At 31.7% G+C, this 5,817-nt stretch overlaps 1 protein-coding gene across 2 annotated transcripts in view; it reads left to right on the plus strand.

Annotated features, from left to right (window-relative positions):
- Positions 1-5,817, plus strand: part of LOC100165351 (nesprin-1-like) — a 56,667-nt gene that overhangs the window by 2,085 nt on the left and 48,765 nt on the right. The window contains exon 1 of one of the 2 annotated variants that reach the window (XM_029491431.1): positions 1,838-2,022. The exons of the other annotated variant lie outside the window; for it this stretch is intronic. The gene's annotated coding sequence lies outside the window, so the exon portion shown is untranslated. Of the gene's footprint in view, positions 1-1,837; positions 2,023-5,817 lie in introns of those variants that run through there. 2 annotated transcript variants of the gene reach the window in all.

Raw genomic sequence — 5,817 nt, forward strand, 5'->3', positions numbered from 1 at the left:
GCGGCTACAACCGCGGACCTCACATTAGCGCTGTGCGCTAGTCGAGAGCCGCGGAGGTTCACGGCCGACGTACGGTGGCCCAGTACGCCGGCCGCGCGTCGTCTAAGGACCACGAGCACCGGGACCGAGGTCCCGTACCAAGAAGACAGGCCGAGTGCCGCCTGAATTCGCCTGGTCCGGCTGTGTGCTATCTCCACACCGAGTATTTCTGGTAATACCCAACCTCCGGTGATACTACACCGGTATAGCGGCTAGACGCCCGAGAGGAACCGACAACTTACCAGAGACTCGCACCCCCGGATGGTTGCGGCCATTCATCAGAGGTTTTCGCCTGTCTGCGAGAACTTAAATAAGCATCCATTTGACATAACCACATAGTATTCGTATGAAAACTGCCCCCACGATTCCTACCGGCAACGGACGCCCAGGGGCGTGAACCATCTCTGGACGCCCGCGGTGAGCGGCGTCGTTGCCGACGGGGCTCCGCTCACTCCCGTGGTACTGAAGTGCCTCCAGTAGACTGTCGCCCCCTTGGAAGCTACCAATATAGTCCGGCAAAGACCAGGCATTGGTTGGCCTTTATCGCGGACGGTCGTCCACGAGGTGCGAAACTAATCTTGGCCACCACCCTTTCGAACCATCATCAGTAAGGACCCGTATCTTTGGGTCAGTCTGGCCAGACACCCCGACCCGGTGCCTGCCGAGTCGCTGACGCCCAGCCCAAACTAATGTCAGTTCGTCATTTAGACAGTATGAATTTATTACGGATGTCTTGTGTACACGCGAATATGCGATATATTATGTATTTATGAAGGTATTGTGTACTGTAGGAACATTATGTTTAATGTGGAGCAACATTTTAGTTAACGGTTGATCCATATTATAATATTCTCATTTTTGTACCGATATAATAATATTTTAAATTTTTAACGTGATATCTACGGAAAGCATCCAATATTGCGAGGGATTGTAAACATGTAGGTACAATGCATAAATATATTACATAGGCGATGGGTGTAATGTTTGAAAAACTAGCTGATGAATCAATTCCAGTGTTTGAAACGTACAATGTTCACAATTTTGGTGAATATCCGAATAAACAGCGTCATCTTAATTCTTATATATAGCAACACTTACAAACAACTTACATCTATTTATAGGGTATGTTTATAATAATTTTATACCAACGCCTCATATTATTGTGTCCAAGTCCAATGTAAAAATGTCGTTCTTCTAGGAGATTTTTTTTATAAAAGCGGTCGATATCTCTTTTCCTATACATTGTCATATTCGGAAAAATTACAACCGATGGGTGAAGGGACATGGCCCCATTGTCCCTCCTGGCTATGCCACTGAATATTGTACCTATATACGGTTAAACACTGAAAACCGGCATGTATACAGATTTAATGTACTTATTATACGTATACTTGCGCCTAATACGCATGTATACAGTCGAGTATCGATGGACGACTAGAATTTCAAGGGAAATAAAAATGAATTCGACTTGTGTATTTTTCATGTAATGCCCCTCAAACGCAACTTAAAAACACTTCCGGGGGGAGGGGGGGGGTTAGATAAAAATTATTTACCTAGTCTCGAACGTGTATTATTATATTATTATACTATATAATAAGCAGTATGCTTAGGGATTTAGTGGAAATTTAATTTATACAGTTGTGCGTATAATGTGTATAATATAATATAATAATATGCGTATGTGTGTGTACACGCACGAAAAAAGATCGGTCGCCCGCCGATGGGCCACACCAGTGCCAAATGCTATATTTAAAAAAAATCAACTCGCGGCTGGCAGTAGCCGTGCGCGTCAAATCTTTTTTCAGTATCCTCGTGGTCTTCAGCCCAATCCCCTATCCTGAAACAAACTGTCCCCGGTGTGAAACGTGTTCGTTTTAGTGTGTCTTAAAATACAATAATACGTACAGCGTTTCGAGTAGATATCGTATAAAGTTTTGTGATAGCGAACGATCACCGGATTATCACTCATCCCGTAATAAACTGGTGAGTAAACTGCTATGCGTTTTTTAGAAAATTAATTATGATATGATAAATTAATATTATTATTAAAATATATGCAAGTCGGAAGAGAATAATAATAGATATTACAAGGACCATATTTTAAAAAGGTAAAAATAATTATCCATTTTATTTGATTTTAATTTGTATGCATTCATTACCTACTCATTCGTTCTGATGGATAATAATATAATAGTATACCTAATTTCTTAATATTATGTTGAAATAACTATTTATGGCACATGGCCTGCCTACTTATTGTACATTTCTGTGACACTATAACATAGGTATTTTGTATAGTTGATAAACAAGATATTTCAATAAAAGTCTTCGTGTTTTATAGTGAATCCAATACTGTCAATATTGTGTTATGAAATACTTATACTTTTTTGAGTTGGTACATATTGGGTGGGATTGTACTATGATTTAATTATAATACCTATTCATTTAACACTTACATTACCGTGTTCATTAAATAACATAGACAATACTAATTATACTTCTATACGATTGTATAGGTCCTAGACCCTAGTATAGAGAAGATTATAATATATAATTTGGTGAAATGTAAAAACATATTTTTATACTACATATTATTATATCAACGGCGTATATAGGGGGAGGGGGTTATGGGTTAAACACCCTCCTCCTCGAAATGTATTGTTGTTACGACATTTTAATTGTGCAATTAATTTATAATATAAATTAATTTTTTTTTTCATAACCCCTTCCCCCCGCAATTAATTCCTATATACGCCACTGCAGTAACTCGTAAGAAATGATTAATTCGTATATATTTGATGGATTCAATAGTTTAAAAGTTCTTTCAATATTTTGATTAAATATTTGTAATTAACTAATAACTTATATAGGCGATATTATATACCTACCTATAAGTACACGGTACATATTCACCAGATATTAGATATACCTACATATTTATGCAGATTTTGAGGCTCCTATGCTTAATTTGTGTCACGCAAATTACGTAGGTACTTACCTGATTAAAAACATTGTATATTATGATGCGATTGAGAAATACGTATCTATTTATAATTTACATTTATACCCGTCAAAAAGAATAATTGACCGGATTAACATCAACATTAGATATAAGGGAGTCTTGCTTTCTAATAGCTAATATGTTTATAAGTATTACATGTAGTAATGGTAGCATAGTTTCAGAAAGTATTCGGGGTATTATAAATATAATTTTTTCCATGAGAACCAAACATTTTTCTACATGGTTTTTTTAAAAAATATATATATATATATTTATATAACTTCTTCTGTAATATTATAGAGAATAAAGTTACATAATACTTAATATAATAATATATAATATATTAATATTATATAATAGGTTTATAGACAGTCATGCTTGGGTATATAAATCTAAGTTTACCTATCTAATAATATCAGTACAATACCGATATACTTGAAAATCCCTGTAATAGTAATTATGCAATAATACATTTATTTTACATTTGAAACAATAATACTGCAACTTGAGTGAATTCCCAGATGCATTATTTATTATATTAACTAGCGTATGAGGTATCTATTTAAATGGTTTCGAGATCTTGAGAGGTTTTTTCTATAGGTGCCCTATAGTTTATTTAGTTAAACTGGTCAAATTTTGAAAATTTTTTGTTTATGAAAAACCTACACAATAAAACTTATAAAATTCACAAACATAATAAACTATACTGATAATTTCAATATTTTGTACACACTATACCCAAGTTAAATTATCTACTAGATATTTTCATCTTAAACATTTTGATCATCAATTAGTTAGGTACTAATATCATTGATGATTATTGATCATACGGTACATATTATTACATAATACCCCAGAATATATTTTATCTATTCTGTTATAGTACTATGTATTATCAATGCTATTATTAACATTATAGTTATAAATATATTTTAATTATTTTACTAAAATATAGTAATACTAGATTGCATTTATGTCGTAAAACCATTTTCTTTCCAGTATGCTAATTACTTATAGTGGGTACAGTGTCATTTTCTCATCACTCTATTTTTATGATCATTACTCACGTTTTATATTGAGGTCACTATAAACACCATCAGCGTTATATTTTAAGTGATTTTTTTCCGTACTCAACTTGGCACAAATTATGAATTAATTATTATTTTTACTACCATTAATTGACCTTATATTAGCTATATTTATAAAAATATAAAGGACTAATTTTAAATTATATTGTGTAGCTAATTAAAAGAAATATAAGTATTTTAATGTTTAAAAAACCCTGTCCATATATGATATATATTAAATTCACTATTTAGGGGATTGAAAACGATGATTATATGTCTTCGTCTAACATATGCGCAACATGGGAATTAAGATATGTAGATATTATAATATGTCCATTGAAAATTAATCTAGGATAAATATCAGAATTTTGAAAACAGATTTGATTTTGTTATCAATAATATTCAAATCTATTCGAAGACGACCTTTTAAAATGATTTATTTTATCCCCCTAAATTCTAAAAAAGTATAAATTAAAAAATGTCATATTTAAATTTTTAGGAAATATAAGACAACAATTTTGGTCAACATAGTAGATTGTACGATACAATGTCTTTTATCGCTTCACTTGATAAATTAGCACGTTGGAAATAGAATACATTTAAATTCCTATTTTGCGCGTGTATTAGATACAAAGACAGAAAATGATTGCTTTCAATCCCCTTAAAATAATACATTTTATTTAAATTCTCCATTGTTACAATATTTTATGAAATTAAATCTCTTATGAAAAAATATAATCTTTATTGAATTTATTAATCCAAAATTAAGTTGTCTGAAATTAATTTATAAATTATGTTAACAACATTTTATTTTAGTTAGTTAGGTTATAGAATCTATAATTATCTATATTAATCTATAATATAGATTAATGTTTTTTTATCTAGAATAAATTATTTAGTTTAAGTACATTTATTTTTTATTATTCTTTGCTATTTGTTAAGTATTATTTATTGGGTTGATCTAGACGTAGTCAAAAATAAATGATTTTTTGAAATCATAGATAAATTTTTAGTCTCCGATGTATCGAAAAAAATATCGATGTTTTATACCGATGTTTTTTTTTTTATATTTTACATATTTTCTTTTAAAACTTAAATTAATATTTAAAAAAAAAATTTAATTTGAAACATAGTAGGTACACATACTAACATGTGAGGTTCTTGTAAATCTATAAGAAAAAATATTATCTTAATTTGAAAATCATGTTTCACATTGTCGAATGCTTAAATTGTATTAAACATTGAATGACATCGAGGTTTTTTCCAAGAATCCGTTACATCTAAATAAGCGATGTATTAAATTTCGATTCATTGATACATCGAACATCGATGTTCAAAATATTTTGACCATCTCTACTTTGGACTTATGAAGTTGCTATAGTTTCAAGCATTGTTATAGAAAGAATGAAAAACAGCTGGATACGTCCCAAATATTACAAGTTAAACTGTATGGGGATAAGACTTGGGCACTAAAATTTCATAGATTTGTAATAAAAAAATATTGTGGAGAATTTATGGCCCAATCAAGGATAATTTAATGAGGCAGTGGAGACGAAGAAAGAATATTGAGCTGAAAAAATTACATAATATATGTGCTATATAGTGCACTATAGTGATTCAGACATGTTTAAAATTATCAGAAGAGGAAGATATTGCAATGACTATATGCTCGAAGAACCAAAACCCGTTGCTACGTGCATTGATTTCAGA

This window comes from Acyrthosiphon pisum, chromosome A3, assembly GCF_005508785.2.
Source record: "Acyrthosiphon pisum isolate AL4f chromosome A3, pea_aphid_22Mar2018_4r6ur, whole genome shotgun sequence".
NCBI lineage: Eukaryota > Metazoa > Arthropoda > Insecta > Hemiptera > Aphididae > Acyrthosiphon > Acyrthosiphon pisum.